Genomic DNA, 20,887 nt, shown 5'->3' on the forward strand with positions numbered 1-20,887 from the left:
AAATGATATCCGACTTTTTTTTGCCCAAAATGCAAGAGCTTGACTTGCATGACATGTGGTTTTAGCAAGACGGTGCCACATGCCACACAGCACGCGTAACAATGGACTTAATGAGAGGCGAGTTCGGTGAACATTTTATTTCACGTTCGGGACCTGTCAATTGGCCACCCAGATCATGCGATATAACGCCTTTAGATTATTTTGTGGGGCTATGTTAAAGCTCATGTCTATTCAGACAAGCCTGCTTCATTAACGCATTGGAAGACAACATTAAAGCATTTATATGTGAGATACCAGCCGAAACATTGGAAAGAGTATGCCAATATTGGACTAAGCGGATGGACCACTTGAAGCGTAGTCGCGGTCAACATTTGCATGAAGTAATCTTCAAACATTAAATTATATGGACTGTACTATCGATTTAAAAAACATTTCATGCATTTTTCTGAATTTTACGTGTGTTTTTTTGAAAAACTTTCCTATAGCTCTTAAAAAATCACAATGCGTATAATTGGCACGCACAACCATTACTAAGTGTTTGGCTGATCTTCTCCTCTAATATGAGGTGTGCATCTTGATGTTATTTACCAATAAGAAGTCCTATAATATTCGTTGTTCATAGAGGAAATTAACTCAGAAATTTGCCATTGCCTGCTGAGGGCCGGCCGCCATTAGGAGCAATTTTTTCTTTAATTTGATACATCGAGTTGAGCACTGGCAGCTGTCTAAGCAAAACACTGCTAAAATAAACTCGATCTTGTAAGACTCTGCGTGTTTTGGCTTGTTGACAAAAAGTGTCGCGTCTTTTAATGGCCGATAAACGCCGCAGCTATGATTTGAGCTATGTACTACTGATTTTCTCATAGCGCCAATTTTGTTGGTGTTGTTGCCAACGCGAGTGCTTTTGCCATTTGAAAGTTGTTAACGTTGGTGACGAGTTTTTTCTGGTAATAATATTTATATCTCTATATTTGCTGTGTTATTTTCCGCTGTTGCAGGCCGCTCAAGGACGCCGTCTGGCAGTGGAATTTGCTGTCAAACGCGCCGCAGTCCGCGTTGTAATTTACTACAAATATAAAAAGCTTTTTTGCAGCTATTTTAAGTACGTGCACACATATATAATTGCATACATACGTAAATTTATCGTAATGCTTTTCTGCATTTTTTACTAAATATGATTTGCTTTGCATTCGTCTAATAGTGAGATATTTGCACTTTTTTATTTTTCATTGTTTTTTGCTGCGTTTTGTTTACTATTAAAATAAATTTGTTGTAATTTCTCAATTATTTATTTATAATTTATTTATCCTGTAATTAAATTCGTGTTATCAGCAGCGGATAGTTTTAGGTATGCGGTGAACTTCCTTCTCCTCACGTCTATTCGAAAACTTGGCCGTCACTGTTATTCGCCATCGAACGACATTGCGCTTTGGCGTTGTTCTATCCGGTCGTGCAGGTGGTCACTGGTCAGCGTTTATGTAGATAAAACTTCTCACCGCTGGTAGTGCATATTGCAGTACGACGACGTGGTCAAAGCAGTGGTGGCGGTTGCATTAGGTTGTTGTCATTTGTTGTTTTGGCGTTAATATTCTAGCCCAGCCACTTGTTTAGCGTATTTCTATTTTTTAAATTCATATACATACGTATATGTACGTATGTATTTTTGCTGAACTTTTTGTTTTCGTTGTCGCCGTTGATTAGCCGTAATTATGGCGTAATAATATTTACGCGGTTATTCGCTTGAATTATTTTTAATTAAACTTTAATTTGCAATTAGTCACAATCGCTATAATTGAACTCCCTTAAAACGTTTAGCATCTGAAAACTTTCGCAATTATTTATCTAACATTTGTAAATTATGCACAATATACATATACTCGTATATGTATTAATACAAGTAAATAAACAGAGTCGTAAACCCTGGCAGCTTGCACTCTTTTGTCAATAAATAATAACCATAATAACTTCATTACAGTAGCTCTGTTCTCTTTTACTCGTAGTTTGCTAAACGGAATTTGAATATATGGATGCATTCATTTGTACAGAGCAATCATGCCTACAATTCCTTATTGCCTGACTCTACAAGAATGCGCGTTAAAGAAAAGTTTGCATAGATAGTATTACAACTTCTAAACTAAACAACGATTCATGCGCGCAGCCCTAGGGAGATTTGGGGTTGAATTTAAATTTCCAAATTTAAAAAATTATAAAATAATGCCGGTAAGCAAGACGAAATGAATGGGTTATGTAAAAAAAACTCACGCTTACGAGTTCTGAAACACTAACCGTTGAAGTTCATTATCATATATATGCATATCACTGAATGTGCATTTTTTCACGGTCTAGAAGATATGTAGTCAAGCACCGGCTTATACCCAATATTATTATGAGGAGACTTAGCTCTGCAACGTGAAAGATCTGTTGTGTTCCTTTCATCGATTCAAAGTATTTTTCCGAGTCCAACTGCCTGAATTCGTATTTTCTTGAATTTTATTTCCTCCTGTGGTAACAAATGTTTAGCCACGGCATGATGAAAGCACTTGCTTGCCGGTTTCATCTTCCATCCTGCAGAAGTTGAAATCTCCATTGGAGCATATTTTCAGGTTAGTAAGATGACGATTCAATTCACACTGCCCTGCTAGAACTCCTTCAATGATTCTAAAAATATTCTTATAATTAAATAACAATCTTTAAATGGGTTTAGATCAAATCTATCTATAAAGGGCCTATAAATGGGATATTCCCATTCCTTGCTAATTTAATTGCCATTCCGTTCCCAGTAATTTCTATGTACGCTGGAGTCCATAGGATGTGCACCTGATTGTTCTAGCCTAAGATATTCAATTTATCAAGACATTCCATCACCAGTTTTGATGTAACCTGGTAAAGGTTGACAGCCTTGATTGCTGTCTGGCTAGCACTAAGGATAGACCTGCTTCTGTTGTTATAGTTATGATCAAACTTAAATTGAGTGTTTATTTCTATTACGTGTATTTCCTTATTTTATATCTCATTCAATAGACAATTCCTCTTATTTCTCGACTTCAGAGACCTTACATGTCAACTAGCAATTGGATGAAGAGTTAAATCAACTATTTATACTTACCCATAACGAGACATCGCTCACACTTCAGGCATTCACTTTCGGGCACACTGACTTAACAGTATACTCTGACATCTCCACCAATAATAGTCGATTGTTTCACAACTACACAGAATTTATGTGCCTAGCACATCCTAATGTAAGAGCTAAAATAATTGTTCAGCGTTATGTGTGGTCATCATGGCCACATGGCATTCGAAAGTAGGTCCTCATGCCAACACACCAACCTACTGATTTCCCTATCCCTGATCAAAGGATCACGTCCATTTGAATCTAGTCAGACATTGCCTTGGTCTCAAGACTTTAAGTACTGTATGATAATGATCGACGGAATTTATAAATGGTCCGAACTAGTAACTATCAAAGATATTGTAGCGTGCATGATTACTAATTTTTTTATACACATTTGATTACACGGTTCGGATGACCGAAGTTGCTTACAACAGACCAAGGTAAACGACCCGGGAGTGAACTCTTCATGATCCTTTCATTCTTAGTTGGAGCCAAGCGAATAAGAACGATAGCATATCACCCGACAGCTCTCTTTAAGCATCGATCATGCGCCTCAAGATTCTTCCACAGTTATTCTAGAGTTACGAGACTACCTTTAAATATCGATAAAAATCAAATAATTTGCTTACTAAATTTGACTCAATCTCGGATCAAAAGATTGAGCCGCTCTATGGTTTTGAAAACCGATGTTTATTGCGAAGGGTAATTTCTAATAAAACCCAAGTCTAATAACCATACCATCGAGCTTTACAACTTAGTGTGGCCAACGTTTACATATGCAATATATAAAATAGTTCTAACAAAAACTAACAAATTCTTTCTCACATCAGAGGTTGAATTTTTAAAATAAAAATTACAATATTTCAATATCATGTTAATTTTATGTATTTATATTTTCTTTTTTAATTCATTGATACGTTTTGGTTCTTTGTTAGATGCCATTACTTATAAAAAAATTATAAGCTAAAATTTATTAACTTGCGTCGCAACCACATACTTTTCTACTACCTTTTCCATAGCAAATTTATGCGCACGATACCTGTTTGCTTAGCACTACATCAATACTAGACAACCGATTGAAATGGGGCGTTTGCAACCCTCGGGTGAACGGATAAACAACAAACATTGGGCGGAAATCGCTGCCAGCGCATCACGATCGTTATAGCAGCACCGTGAAGCGAGCAGGAGCTGAATGCAGCCACCGCGGTGTACCGTGCTAAATTAAGGTAGTACGAGTATGTGCAAGTTAATGTGCTCGTAATATACTTACATACATTCATACATACCTGTGGTCACTATTTTCAATGACTTACGTATCAAATGCAGTAGAAATGCATATGTGCATATGCGTACATATTTTTGGGTACAAAATGTAATTCGACTTCAAATTTCAGTAGTCGCCAGCATTTCATCGAAACTCTTTAATTTGTATGATTGAAATTAATTAGCAATCTTCGGTAAGGCTTCTATTATTCGAGTACGATATACATATATTATTTTCTATACTATAAAGGTGAATGTCTGTACGTTGTCCGCGCATCACTACGAAACGACAACACCAAATGACGTAAAAATTTTTATACATTCATATTTTCACCCAATGAAGGTTATAGGCATGCTTTTATAATGGAACTCCCTTCCCACAGCCCCCAGGCCGCTCCACCACTCTCAAAGTTCCCGGATCGAGATCTTGTGATTTAACACCTTGTGACATTTTTCTTTGAGGCCACGTGAAAGAGAAGGTCTACGCCAACAGCCTAGGGTCGATTCAAGACCTCAAAGATGGAATTCGTGAGGCTATCGAGGACGTAGGCCACTTTGCAATTCGGGTATGGAAAATTTCATGAAAAGGATATTGTCCTGTAAGCGTGCCCGTTGTGGTCATTTGTCCCATGTTATTTTTTACTATTAACGGCATACCTTCCTCTTTATAATAAAATAATAATTTATATTAAAAAAATAGCATTTTTCTTTGAATATCAAAATAACACCTCTTATTGGAAAATTCTTTAGTTTCTCCCCAACAACAATCTAAACGTATAAGCGGGGAGGGGATAGCGTTTGCTTCGATATTCGTGCGGGTTATTTAGTCACGATGCTGTAGTGGACGTGTGAACAATGTGCGTTCGCAATCGAAGCTTCCTGCAAAGCCAATGATTCGTGTGCTACTGATCATCGTAGATTTTGTTCACGTTACAGTGATCGAAGTTTATATGATCCTCAAGTGAAGATTTGATTCATTCACGGGTGCGAACAAGTTCGGTGGCAAACAGCCCACGACCGGGGCCCAGACGCATATTGAGAACAAATGAAAGTATTGAGCTATAGATTTCGATTTTACCCCTATGGCTTTTTTGCTGTGGGTCTACTCCACCGAGTTGTTCATGAAGATTTCCAGTATAAATCCTACGTTATGCGCAGAAGACAGCTTATGTCAGAGCAACACGAGAATAGCGAGTTATCCAATCAAAACGCCTTCTAAAAATTTTGAGGGAGGTCAAAAGACCAAGCGCACAAATGTCAGATGCCTATGTTCCAATCTTACAGATCATCCTGTTATCATGCATTCGAAGTTTCCAGGCACAGTTGTGGTTTTAGGTTTAGTGGACATGCCACGCCACCACACATCTTTGCTGACGGATTTCGAATGAATTCTGCTGCATACGCCTGATAGTGTACGCGGTGACAACCCATTCATTTTTCAGCAAAACTCTGCTCCTTCACGCAAATTTGGACTCAAGATTGGATGGCTAAAAAGCTTCGTGACCACAGAACACCCAACTTCGGCCACAAACCTTTACCCCCTGGATTATTACGTATGGCGCGTAACACCATTTCTTATTTGATGGCTGCAATAATACCGTTGTGGTCAATATGAATAAGGAGCATTTGAATCGGGCATACACTCGTTTTGGGACTCGGATTGAGGAGGTTATTACAGTTATTGGGAATTTTATTGAATGATTCTATAGATATAAAATGAGTTAATGTTTTTCATCTTCATTATCTTACAGACTATATATATATGTATAATATATATATTTGCTTAAAATTAAGTATTACATGATAGAACAAAAGGGAGCTGTTATAAATATTGGGACGCAATTCTCGAATGGAAAATAAAGTAGTTTGTAGATGCTATTTAACTCAGTAAGAGCCATCGTAATAGGGTCAAAGTTATAGTAGTTTGATTTGAATTTTTTGATATTAAATGGATAGTGAAACTGTAGATCAATTGGCAAGGGCCCCAATATTTATTAGCGTGCAGTGAGCATAGAGTGGTGCTAGCGGATCAGATAAATTAAGAGGTCACAGAGCGAATAGTAGAAAATTTCGTTGTACGCTCTCAATTATACCTATTTCAATGAGATGCGTAAATTCGACTCCAAATCAAAGACGCATATTCGAGCTTAGAACGCACTATGGAATTATATAAAACTTTTCTAATATAAGAATCTTTAAAATCCCTTGCATAGCGCCTCAGAAATGCCTTCGGAAATATCTGACTAACATGATTTACGAATGCAAACCCGGAGTCAAATGACACGCCCAGATCAGAAAACACTTTAACTTTAAAAAGAACATAATCTAATATAATAAAATACGAGTATAAGTGGAAGGAATAACAGTCAGAGATTTTGAAAATGTAACATTTCTTTATATTAAGTGAAAGCTTATTTTGGTGCAAGCGACAAGGTTGTACTACAGAGGTATCCTATTTGCAAGTTTTAGTTGCAAAATACATCTTTTCATTGACAATAATTTCAAATAATTCAGATATTGACGTGATCTTCGTGAGGGGGTTGTAATTACGAATGACAATTTTTTACCACTTTTAAAACTTGGGCTAATAACTGTCATTTTTCATTCATCGTTAGATATACCAGAGAGCCTAATGATTTGCTGAAAATTAACTTGAAGGACATAGCAAGAGAAGAACAACTGAAAGACCATCAGCCTCCGTTTTTGTGGAGGGTTTTAGGGCTAAAATACAATTCTCAGCATCTTTCACTGCCAGACTCAAACACCCAAAGTTAAGAGACGTGATAACATCTAAATAACACCTAAAGGACTAACCCAGTTTGAACCAGCGAAGCAGGTGCTCAATGGTGCACATAAGAATAGATTTATGTATATACATATGTAATTATTATTTTGTGCTGTAGCGTGCCGTGCCTTTATTCTTTCGCCATTCTGTACGCAATACAATAAACACACGAGAGCGCGACGGTTTAAATGCGAAAGGGTTTAAATTTTATTTATGTACGTTGGCAAGAAATTTGCGTCAAATGTGTGCCCAATGCTAAATTTTCCCAACAATAAAAACACCAAAATTAAAATAATAACAAAAAAAGAAAACAAAACGGGCAACTAAATATTCTGAGTACGTAGAGTCTCGGAGATTTGCATGCAGTAAACAACTCAGATCAAATTAAATGTGAGCGCAACAACATTGAAAATATTCGAAAATGCCAAAAGCATAGTGCAACAGCAGGAAACAATAGAGGATGTGAGGATATTTGAATAAATTATTATATTCAAGGAAGAAATATGTAAATTGAGGTTGGGCAGTCGCGTGTCAAAAAACTATTTTTGACCTACATAATTAAGCAACAACGATTTTTAGAACTCAGCCGAATGTACATACATAATTACACACGTCAAAATATGCGGAAAGTAGAAACTTTTTATATATTATACATACATATATAATACATTTCATAGAATAACCTATTATTTAAGTTTCTGTTGGTTGAAACGGATTACGTAAGGGTATGGATAAGATACGAACCTACTCTGATAATCGTTTCGATCTTTGATACACAAGGACTACGATTTGCATAATTGAAATAATAAGTGTATAAATGATAGAAATACCACCATGATGCATATGATCACAAAATAAAACCTATAAACGAAAGTAAACGGAGTTAAAGGAAAATATTAAACAATAAAACTATGATATTTAAACATAAAGCTATATAAAAACTCTTAACGTTCGTTAATTTTTTGTACTTACATACACACATATATACACACCCTACGTGCGTGTAACGCCACAGGAATATGTAGAACCATAGATCAGTTGTACCGCCCTCCTCCGTACCACTTCATCTTTCTCACTCACCGATTGACCTGGTAATAAGATTAAGGTGTGACCACTATAAAGATAGCGGTGATCATAAAGCGAAAGTGCTGGTTTCCCGCATCTTATAAAGTCACCCTGATGCAGTAAATCATCGTCCTACATCGTACATTTACAAAATTTGCATAATTATAAGTTGAGTGAATAGATACCCAAATTATAAACTACCGGGTGAACAAAAACCTTTATACAAACACATACATATATGTATGTACAAATACGATATATTTACTTATATGTAAATGCGTCCCTATTAGAAGTATCTTCTGTCATGGCATCTGTAAACGGTATCCACTTAGAACAAATTATAATTTACAATAAATAAACGAGAGCTGAATTAGAGAGGGTTTGTGAAAGCCTTTGCAAAAAGTAAAAAACCCACTCTTCCAATCCAAACACAACATGATCACTAGCATCCACCAAACCGTCCAAAATACTCTTCCTTCAAAGACCAAATCTATCAAATCACCTCGCAAATTCTATTCACCTAATGCCCAAATTCCTAAAATGCAAATAGTGCAAACACTACTATTTATATAAGTTTTTCTTATCTTAGCAAAAAATAAATATTAAAGTGTGCATTAGAATTGTTCTCCATATACAGGGTTGTGCCTGATCGCAGTGATCTGCGGCAGTGTAGCATTCGCCGTCGTACCAATTGTTTTTTCGAGTCCGCTGAAATCTGCTTTCTTCTTCAGCGGCGGTACGGCCCCATTTCTCGTACATGCAGTCAAGCGGCGAAGCTCCTACCTGTCTGTTGCCTTTGCAGATTTTCAACATAAAAGATTATTTCTGTGTGCGTCTTTGGCTTCCACAAGGCAATGATCTGAGTAGATGGATCCGCTTGGATCAGTGGACCCAAGTGTTGATCATTACGTAGGATACACTCCTGGAATCTGGCCTCCGTAAGCCATGCTACTCGCTAGAGAAGTGTCATTCATCTCCCGGGATGTCATTCATCTCCCGAACAATATTTTCTTTTAGTGGCAAGATGGCTAATTGGTTTGTTTCATAACCTTTACTTTTTAGGTACTCCTATAGAAATTATCCATAAGATCGGGCAGCTTGGGTGGAGAGGATATGTCACCGAAACGGTTTATCAGTTTGTTCGGGAATAAACCACGCAGTATCTCCATAGTCTCTATGGCTGTGTGCGTATCGTCATCTTGGTCAAACCACGTGATAGATAAGGATATTCCCTCATTATTGGCGGAAAATAATCCTTCAGTATGCGTCGATAAGAGACATCGAGCACAGAAATTGCTTGCCTCCGACGATTTAAAAAAAAAATGATCCAATTATTCCACTGCTTGATAATGCTCTCAAAACCATGTCTTTGAGATGTTTTAATAATGGGTTCTGTCCTTTAGGTCACCAATAACGACAGTGTTGCTCATTTACACATCCATTTAAATAAAACTAGGCTTCATCACTCCAAAGACAGTATTTACCGTTACGAAATCGTTCCAAAATTGTCTCGAAGAATTTTTTAAACTGTAGCCGTTAGGCATAAGCGCTTGCACGATTTGAGTTTTGAAAGGGTGAAGTTTCAGATTGTCCTGTTACTCTTAGTTTAAGTGACGTATTTTGAGCTGCATTTTTGCAAGTAAGTCAAAGGTTTAATCTCCTTTCTAGTGCCGCTGTGCGAGTAGTGGATAGAACTCCAGTTACATACAGACCTGCTGGTTTTTGTACACAATCTAGCTTTCTGTCTAACGTCTTTTTGTCTATTGTTGTTCACTATGCCAAGATATTATAGAACATTATAAGCTTTACTTTTAGGGGAAAATTTATTTCCTTCTTTGAGAAGAGACCCAACTAGAACCTAATACTTCCTTCCACATCATCAAGGAGTTTCTTTCTAATCCTTTTGAGTTATCCTGTTTTAAAGTGTTGAGTAAATAAAATAAACTATATCTGGTATATGGCAAGAAACTTCAGCCTAATCAAAGCACTTCTTCCATTTGATAAAGAAGTTTTATTAAAAAAATAAAGAAATCTGCCATACCTTTCCGAGGAAACAATCCACAATCTTAAGACGAATATTCTTAATATGAATGTTCAAATAAGACTCTTTACTTGAATAGGACATCGACGAGTCGGCTGTAAAGATGAGCCTAGAGTGGAGCACGTTTGTACTCGTAGGTCTATAGGGTTTCCAGTGAAAAACTGTTGACGTGGCAATATGAAGAAACAAGGTTTTTAGCTAAATGAGTTAGTAAAATCTACTTTTGTTTCCAAAACTAACCAAGTGGAAACAATCTATTTGTTGTGATGTGTATTCTAAGCGTATACTAATTGAACAACTTAGCACAGCTGCCGTCAGGCAAACTGATTTTTTTCGGGTAGTACCGCCAGTACTTAAAGTGCTTCAATTTAAATTTTAGTTGCACTCCACTGCGCTCGGGTTGACCTTTGCTTTCAATACACCTACTTTTGAGCACACACACACATCTAAAAACACTCCTCCATACTTAGTTTAATATACAGACACATACCGCATGTATGTACGAGTATAAGAATAGTAAGTATATTTGGCAGTTTTCTCTGTACTTTCCTATTTCGTTTCCATTAGTTGCACTCATCTATTGATATCTTGTGCACGGTGTTTCCCATGTTATTCTCTGCTAACTGATTTTAGTTAGCTTTATTATATTTATTTGTTGTTTTTGGTTTTGTTAGCCGCGGTTTGGGTTGCACTCCAACTAGATTCTTAGCCACCGGTAGCTGTCAAATGGGAATTTTTTTCTACAGATTAAACCAGTGAAAAGTCAAATTTATGAGTTTTCGGCATTTTTTGCTTTTGAGCTCCTTTCCCCCGCATGATGCCCTGCGGTCGGCTATTGTTTAGCCAGTGGATCAGAGCTGTAGTCGCGGCGAGTCGGCTGGCTGCTCGTTGCTTTGTTCTTTGTTGCCCTGCATTTACTAGCGGTGATAACGAAATTTTTGTCAGCACGGTCGCTTAGTTTCCAATGCAAGTTGCTCTGCGGGTTATATATACTATGTGTGCTGTGAGCTACATATTTGTGTTGTACCTTTTGCGCTTCACCTTTTCCACTATGCTGCTATAAAGTTCCTCTGTTCAATTTATTATTTTTTAGTTTTGTAATTGCTTTTGATTTTTTGTTCAGGAGTTTTCGAGCGACAAATCTTTCACTTGCTTTCACTCCCCTGATGTTGTGTGGCTTTCTCTTCGCTCGGGACTTTTGCGTGGTTTTCACTACACAATATTGTATTGCTCACGTTATTTTATTTTTGTTTTCAGAGCGTTGTTCGTTGTTAGCGATATCAATAAATTTTAGACGCGACTGATATTTAATGCTATGAAACAACTATTTCCTGCTCCGCGCATTAGCTCTTGTCCATACTTTATTTAGATTTTGGCTTACCTAGTACAGCTATTGTGGGAAATCTTTAAATTTGAAATCTTTTGCCGCAGCTGAAGAGAACAACACGCACTAGTTTCTGTGTTGGTATATTATTCAACCTTAGCTATTGCTGTTATGAGTATTGTTGTTGACGGCATTAGGTCTTTATTGATTTGTGAAGCGCTAATAATGGATTCCAATTTAGCCTTTTACGCTTATCAATGACTTTCCCTATTCAAACATGTTGCTTAATACAAAACAATATATTGTAATCCTTTGCCGTTTTGATATTAACTTTAAGCATAGCTAAAGATACAGTGTGTTTTGTGGTATATCAACTATCAAATTTCAAAACCTTTTTCTAATAATGGTCGACCTTTGGAAAACAAAAAATCCTCCGATTATATTATATCTTAATATATATATGTATATACAATAAATACATTTATGTAATTGGCGCTTACATCCCTTGTTTGGTGTTTGGCCGATCTGCTTCTCCATTTTTTGTCTGCGTTTGATGCTTTACAAATGAAGGGGCCTACAGTTTTACGCCGCCTCCGAACTGAAGATGGTTTTTTATGAGAAACTTTCTCATGGCAGACAATTTTTTTATCATTTATCGTTCTATAACCACATTGAATCTCGAATTTGTGCACTACCAAATAGTAGTCACGCATCTATCCATTCGGATGCGGCAGTCGCCCGATTGTACGTCTGCCATAATAAATCTGCTAACGAAAACCATGGAAACCAGAAATCTTTATACCCTACGAATTCAGAGCTGATTAGGACCTGAAAAATGATCGTCTCATTCACTTGATTACTTTATTAATGAATTTCAAGAAAAAAGCAATAAACGGAAACAATGATTAAAATTAAAATGCTACTTATTAAACGTGTATTTTGAAATTGCGTAGCGAATAGAGTAATTAAACGTCGATGAATTAACAAATAACAAATAACAAACAAATGCATATCTTAGTTGAATAACCAGAATTACTTATAAAAAAAGTTGATCAGCTAAATGGCGCTGATGCCTCTGGTATTTTGGCAATTTTTATTTATGGTTCGAATCGCTTCATATGCGGAATTTTCATTAAAATTCATCGACACCCAATGCTTGGCAATTGCTAGAAATATATCCTTTTGAAAAAACTTATGATACATATTTACATTTGATTTGATTACTATGGTTAAATGGTATATTATATTAAATATCCAAAGTTGTTTGCATAAAAGTAGTCAAACTTAAAACAGCAAAGGTTATTCAGTGTGAAGCGTTATCCCTTCTTTGAAACAACGCAAGCAATCGCGATGGCTGAATATGAAAAAAATGGCCAAAGTTCCTTCACTTGTTTAATCTCTGTTCAAAGTGGGTGCCGCGTTTGCTCACGCCCCGGTGTCCCAAGTCAATTAAAACAATGGCAAAACTACATGAAGTGAACTTCGAATTGTTTCCTCATCCACAGTATTCGCCAGATTTGGCTCCCATCAACTAATGTCTGTTCGCAGACCTAAAAAAATGCTCGCCGGTGAGACATATTGCTCGAATGAAGATTTTATCGCTGAGACTGGGCCTATTTTGAGGCAGAAGTTAAATCGTTCTACAAAAGTGGTATTGAAATGTTAGAGCAGCGCTGGAATAAGTGCGTTGTTCTTGATGGAAATTGCGTTAATGAATAATGCTAATTTTGCACAAAAAAAAAGAAAACGGTACTTTTCAGCCCACATGTTACGTTACGGTATTTCTTATATATAATGGAAGTTCTAAAGGAAAAATAGCTCACACGCATCCTCCTTATCGGACAAAAGTAAAGAAAACAAGAGGAAAACTATCACAAAAAGGCGATGAATTATGTATTTGCGAAAACCAGCGGCTAACGTGTAATAATACTGTCATCAAACAAATAGTCAGCGCATGCACACCTTAGCAACCTCGATACTGTTGTCAGCTATAATCTTTCAAATCGTTCAAACACCCTTCTGTCCCACAACTGTGGACTAGGTGATTGCTAGGAAGTAAATACCTCTTTCGACAGAAAAAATCACACTTTTTAAAATCCACATCATAATCGTCCTATTGTAAAGCAGGAGTATATTAGGCTTTGTCGACTTGTGCTTGATAATAAGAATAATAATTTGTTAATTTGTCGCCCGCGTGTAAGTAAGTGGGTCCACCTGCATCAAAAACCAGCTCATATCTATATAGTAGTCGCGACAATTATGAAAATAAAAAAAACGTCAACCGACATGCGCAGCAAGACGTTACATTCAAACATATATATCTCGTAGGTATATCAATTTTTTTGCATACATAGGTGAATTTATGTGTTTGTGTCTATATGCCCTGGAACGTAGATCGCGTACGCAGGTGTGGGGTCCAAAGCAACTCGATCGTCGATTAATTGACCGACTTAAATGGCGAAAATGTCGTCTAACCTGCTCACCGCACAGCTACAAAGATAGCGGCGGCGCAAAGACTAGGCAAGCGGACAAAACATTAACAGACTGGCTGACTGAGTGACTAGCAAGTTATCGGGGAAGGTGATTGGTAGGTCTAGCTGACTAGGCAGGCTTGATGGTGGCTGCCACCGTTGACTTGGTGACATCTGAACGCGCCAAAAACGCAGGCTCCATATGAAAAATAAAAATAAATAAGAAAGAAACAAATTATTATGCCTAAAATTCATAGAATATCTGAGAATTTACTACATGCTAATACACTACTAAAAAAAATATGTTTAACATGAAAAAAATACCAATAAAATTGTTGTTTGCCTCGGCGATAACGTTGTCCTAGTGGTGGCACGTTTTCTTGTGAGTCGTAACGTGCTGCACACAAAGGAAAAACACCAATAGTTGTACAAGTTTGCGCACCTGCGTGCGCCACACCTGAGCCACGTCTTGGAGTGAGCAACGCACTTTTTTTACGATCCACGCACTTTTACACTTATATATGTACATGGCATAGTCATTGTTCATGTGTTGCTGCGCGAGCAGCAAAAGCCATAGCTCCGACGCAAGATAAGCATCAAATTTCCTGCCGGTCTCATATGTAGCTACACTTGTCTCCTGCCTGTGAGTATTTCATTGGTTTTTCCAACTGCAATCTTCTCTTTTTCCTCTTTATTTATGCCTTTGTGGTATTGTTGTCAGAAAGGAAAAGAAAAAAAATGTCAAACGATGCTTCAGAAGTGTCGTTAGATGTCATAAATCGTTATCGACCACGAACATCAGGTGAATGTACTCGCCCCAATGCGCGTCTACGATCTGCAAGTACTAGTTAGAGCTGCATGGCTGCTGTTGGACGCTCACGTTTACTTCGGTAGCACTATAGATTGGTGGTTGCTGCTGACGGTGTTGTCACCTTCATGCCTTCGTAGAAAACAAATGTTCCTGGTGTCGGTCTTGTGTAGGATGTCATAAATTAAACGCAAAGGATCAGATCCTGCCTGGCCAAGGGGAGGGTAGGTTTGTGTCTGCGTGCTCATTCATTATAATTCAGAATATAGTGCGGAGGTACTGCGAACAGTTTTTTCTGTAGGAAGTGTCTCGTCCACGGAAAGGAAAGGACATTTAAAACGGAAGCAATAAAATAGATGATAGAGGAGCAGAACGAGGTGAACTGAAGGAGTAAATCTATGTTTATTTACAACTATGCAAATATGTATGCTTATAAACATATTAAAAATAAAAGACGGTAAACTCAAAAATTTTAAGAAAAATATGGCCTAACCAAACGCGTTAGGGCAATTTATGATGGTAAAACTATACATACATATACACATATAAATACATTGTTGTATTGCCATGGTAATTTACAAATATCACATTTTAGGTTATTTGCACTAACTAACTATTGAAGTGTATACAAAATATCATATTATACGTATGTAAAAATTTTGAGAAAAATATTCGGAGCAGTCTAGGACAACAACGGTGTATGACGCATAAGATGGAACCATAATCTTCGCCAACTAATAAAAGGAGAGAATGTTGTGCGTTTCATCAAACTCCTAAGAATCAGGTGACTAGGTCATGTCATGAGAATGGACCCAACGAGAACTCAACAAAAATAATTGATGCTAAAATATTTACGACGAAAGCAAAAGGAAGACCAAGATCAAGACGGATTGACGAACTGGTGGATGGCATGATGAAACTCTACCAAGCTCAACCAAAGGTCGGGTGAAATGGAGACATTTTCTTCAGCAGGCATATGATGAGCATATATGATGATATATCTATGTAAGGTTGTTTCATATATTTTTAACTAAAAATTACGTAAGGTTCATATATGTATTTATGTTATAAAAGTTCCAATTAACATACAAGAATCTTCTCAGCAGATCATCAGAGCTCTGCACAAGGTTTTTTTAAGGGTAAGGGATGGAAAATACCTAATGCATCATCAAAGCTGGCGTCGCACCAATGGTACAACCGGAAACTAAAACATTCCACCTCGTTTGCAACCGGCTCCCCTTCTGGAGCCGCATTCGCATTCCTTCAGAGTAGCGTTCCACCTTCCTCATTACAAAGGCCTATACCAAGGTGCATGCGTCTAGGTCTAGCTTTTTTATCTGCAGAATTCTTTCCTCCAAACCATTGATGATCTCCCACGTTTCTACGCAACTTAATATCTTGGTGATTACATTTTCAGTGGTTATATGACCGACTGCATTCTCCAGTGTTCGACGTTCTTCTTCCACAAGGCTTGGGAGTGAGAAATTTGTCAAAATTATGGACCTATAATTGGCGGATCAAGGTTTATCCATAAAATACTTGGATGGCGCCTGACTTGAATTTGCAAACACAATGTTTTCAGCTAGATTACATATGTGTCAGTGAGCGTTGCATAAATGCGTTACACGGTAAGAAACAATTTCGTAGAAACTATGCAGAACCAGCGAAACAAGATTCGAAGTATTATGGAAAAGCGTCAAAATATCAGTATTGGATGTCGTCAATAAAATACTAAGTAGCACAACAAAATCAAGCAAAAAGTGGCTAACTAATTTTTTTTTTTTTGGCAGTTAGTGGAGCACAGATTACAAACCAGCGAAACAAGCTTCGAAGTATTATGGAAAAGCGTCAAAACATCAGTATTGGATGTCGTCAATAAAATACTAAGTAGCACAACAAAATCAAGCAAAAAGTGGCTAACTAATTTTTTTTTTTTGGCAGTTAGTGGAGCACAGATTACAAAAGAAAGGAAAATTACTCAGAATACAAAACACTAAAAGCGCTTCGGAACTACGCAAAGAAATTGCGGTACTAACCAAAAAATCAAGCTAGAACTGATAAAAGAGCTTACTACTAGAAATTAGTGACGGAAGCTGAAATTGCTGCACCAAAGGATGACTTGAAAGAGGTGTACACGATTACAAGAAAACTGGCAAACAACAACTGTGAACACAATGTTCCTATAAAAGACTACAACGCTCATGTCATCTCCATGGAAGAAGAGCAACTAAAAGAGTGCCGAGACCTCTGTGAAGGGACATTAAATGTCGACACTAACAAAGATAACAATAGAGATACAAATATAGAATTCGGAAATAATCCCATTCGAATGGAGGAAGGCGATATGGGTAAAGTCGCCCAAAAAGTGTAACTTGATGAATTACAACTGGAAGGGTATTGCACTATTGCTGGCAATTGGCAAAAAATTTAATAAAATCATTCTAGATCAAATTGTTGAGCCAATAAATAGTAAGCTGCGTAAACAACAAGCTGGGTTCCGGCAAAGCCGCTCCTGCATTGATAACATCAACACTATGCGAGTGATATTTGAATAATGTATTGAATATATTCCACCATATATATGACATTCGTTGACTATGAAATAGCATTTGACTCTGTCAAAAGAAAATCCATATGAGATGCGCTAGAGTCCGAAAAAGCAGAACTTAAAATTAATATTAAAAAGATGGAATCTAGGCGTATCAAAACGAACAAATCTGCGTTGCTTACAATTGGAGAAGAAACCACTGCTGACGTTCAGAGTTTTTGCTATTTAGAAAGTTCAAAAAGTGGCGCACAAAGTGACATTTACAATTGAATAATATATGGCGCTTCAACAATATCAAAACTTAGCACAAAGGTTAAGATTTTTAACGCGTGCGCTAAATCCGTGCTGTTGTACGGATCTGAAACTTAGCTTGTGACATTGACTACGAACGCAACGCTGCGTAATATACTTAAGATATGGTGGCCAAGAGTGATAACAAACAAGGAGCTTTGGGGAATTAAACGCCAAAAAAGCATCAAGAACGAAATAAAGAAAAAAAAAATGGGATACATAGGACTTGCTATGCGAAAGCCTTATGATCAAATACCGCACCGCCTTGAATTGAAACCCGCAAGGAACGAGAAGAAAGGGCATGCCACTGATGACTTGACAAATGACTATTCGCAATAAAACTGGAAAACCGGTTGATGAACTTAATCTCCTAAAGGAATATACAATAAAAAATAATAAGTAATACAAATTCTAAATAACACGCAAGAAGGTTCTCATATCAAGAATTAGAAGTAAAATAAAATGCCTGAGTTTTAATTTCTTTTACGTCAAATATACAGGGTCCGGCACTCGAAGTGTAACCAATCAAAAAGGCCATAAATTTAATTTGGAAAATTTCTTTTATTCAATTCCAAGCAAAAAATGTGTGGAAATAATATTGTACAAAATTTAGAATAAATTAATTTTTGCAAGCTGCCCGAATGTGACTCACTCGCGAGCAATGGTTTTTTTCCGCGCTTCGAGACTGGTGAATCTTTTAGTTTGGCAAAATCGTCCAAGGAGAATAACCCATCGGATTCGCATCTGGTGAATTAAAAAGCCATTGTGTGGACGTTATGAAGTTTGGAACGTTGTTTTTTAGCCATTCTTGGTTCACTCGAGCTTCGTAAGACCATAGTCCATAGTCTGCCATCGAAATGTTTGTCTACCCACGGCTTCAAAGCAACCTATAGATTACTTCTCCTATAATATTTCGTATTTACCTTGACGCCAGGCTTGACCGCCCGTCTGCGGTTACAAGGGCCCAAACCAATATCTGTGGCGGGCGTGTCTCCTGGTAGCCAATCGATGACTCAAATTCTCCTTGAACGGTTGGTCAAATAAACCCTATCGTTTTGGGAGTTTACGAATTACTTGATTTGAAAAATTTTCTCGCCAGAACACACAAAGTTCGGAAATTTACCGCTTTTGATCATGTGAAGCATCTCCTTCGCTCGATCAAGTCTGACTTGTTGAGAGATCATTTTTCAGATATTTTCAGTTCTTTCGCCATTTGATTGGCACTTCGTCGGGGAATTCGCTCAAGTCACTTCTTCACTTTTTGAACCATTTCACGTGACGCTGCAGACTATTGATGATCACCTCCATGATTTTTCGCGATGCTACCAGTATCATTGTAACGATAACAATTTTGTTTTTTTACTTTAAGGTGTTCGAGTTCACGAACAATCGCTGGTTGGGATTTTCCAACCAAATATATTGCAATCACTCTAATACGTTTGAAATCCATTACCGATTTTCTTTTTTCGCGTTTACTCTCGGCAAAATGCTTCCGCGCATTTATAAACAATACTCTGGCCTGTCATTTAGCCAACTAACAAACAGCTGCTGCCCGTGTATCAGCATTGCGACCGGTCTGAAGTTGATTACACTTCCAGTGCCTGTATGTATATGTCATGTTCCACTTTGAAATTGCCTGAATAATTTTTCAAAACTTTTTCGTCCAAATTTACAAGAGGAAAGTTTGAGGATACAGTTGTGAAATAAAGCCTAGGCTCAAAGCCTTGAGATGGGCAGATGTGATGGAGATAATACTCCAGTTCAGTGCAAGTAAATACATACTTTTTAACACACTTTTATTAGGACGGGTTGTATGTATGTATGTATGTATGTATGTATGTATGTATGTATGTAACGGAATTTTTGAGCTTAATTTTCACTGGCTTCTAAACATCTGATCGACTTGAAATTTTGCACACCTATCAAGGACCGATGACAATGCAATAATTTGATAAACATTTTCCATTATCCTTATTGGGATTGCCAGGATTAATATTTTCTTTTTTTACCTGTGGGCAAAAAGTAAGGTGAATTTGGTTGTAAAATGAAAAATTGTCATTTATTCTCGTAAATCAATTTCATCCCCTTCAAAATAATGCCCTCTCGATGAAATACACTTATGCCAACGAGTTTTCCAATCCCCGAAACATGCCAAATAGTCCATTTCCGGTAGGTTTGGTCTCTTGAGTTTTGGGAATAGCCAGAAGTCACACGGAGCCAAATCAGGCGAATACGGTGGTTGCGGAACGATATGCGTGGAATTTTTGGCGAAATAGTCACGTGAACAAGTGCAGTGTGAGACATGTGAGATAAATTTTCCATTATCCTTATTAGGATTGCCAGGATTAATATTTTATTTTTTTAACACACTTTTATTAGCTCGGGTTGTATGTATGAATGACTGTAACGGAATCTATGAGCTTAATTTTCACTGGCTTCTAAAAATCTGATCGACTCGGAACACACAACATAGATGACTAGATGGGAAATTCTTTTTCTCGTGAGAGCGCTGAAAAATGTGCATTTTTTATAACATTTGCCAATATTGCCATACCGGTAGAAACATGAATTGGGTATTTTTTTAAACAAAAATTGGGAATTTTTAGTTGCCACACCACCATTGAGGTTAGTATTTAGTGTGCGGTTGTGTAATAGTATATTACTCGTAAACACCTACATATACTAAAAATAAAAAAATAGTTAAGAAAAACTAAAAAACACGCTTTTATTGCTAATCGAACTAAAAAGTAGAAAATAAAATATAGCTTAAAAAAACTAAAAAACACGCTTTTATTGCTAGTCGAACTAAAAAGTAGAAAACAAATTTTAATGACAAAGGGACCTATAATGAAGTAATAGCAAATCGAAGGATCAGTCATAGTCAACTACCTCAGAACAGAATTATAACAAAAATTAAGATACAAATAGAGTAATTCAAATTAGAGTTAAAAGCGTGGGATGCATTTTGCTTCACTTTCATAACCCTCTGTACATAGGTAGTTGCCAATTGAATGATTGTAATATTTACTATATCAAGCATCCCACGCTTTTAACTCTAAATTAAATTAAAATTTGTTTTCTACTTTTTAGTTCGACTAGCAATAAAAGCGTGTTTTTTAGTTTTTTTAAGCTATATTTTATTTCAAAAATCCTCACGCATCCAAATAAAAATCACT

The sequence above is a fragment of the Anastrepha obliqua genome, chromosome 3 (genome assembly GCF_027943255.1).
Source record: "Anastrepha obliqua isolate idAnaObli1 chromosome 3, idAnaObli1_1.0, whole genome shotgun sequence".
In the NCBI taxonomy this organism is placed as follows: Eukaryota; Metazoa; Arthropoda; class Insecta; order Diptera; family Tephritidae; genus Anastrepha; species Anastrepha obliqua.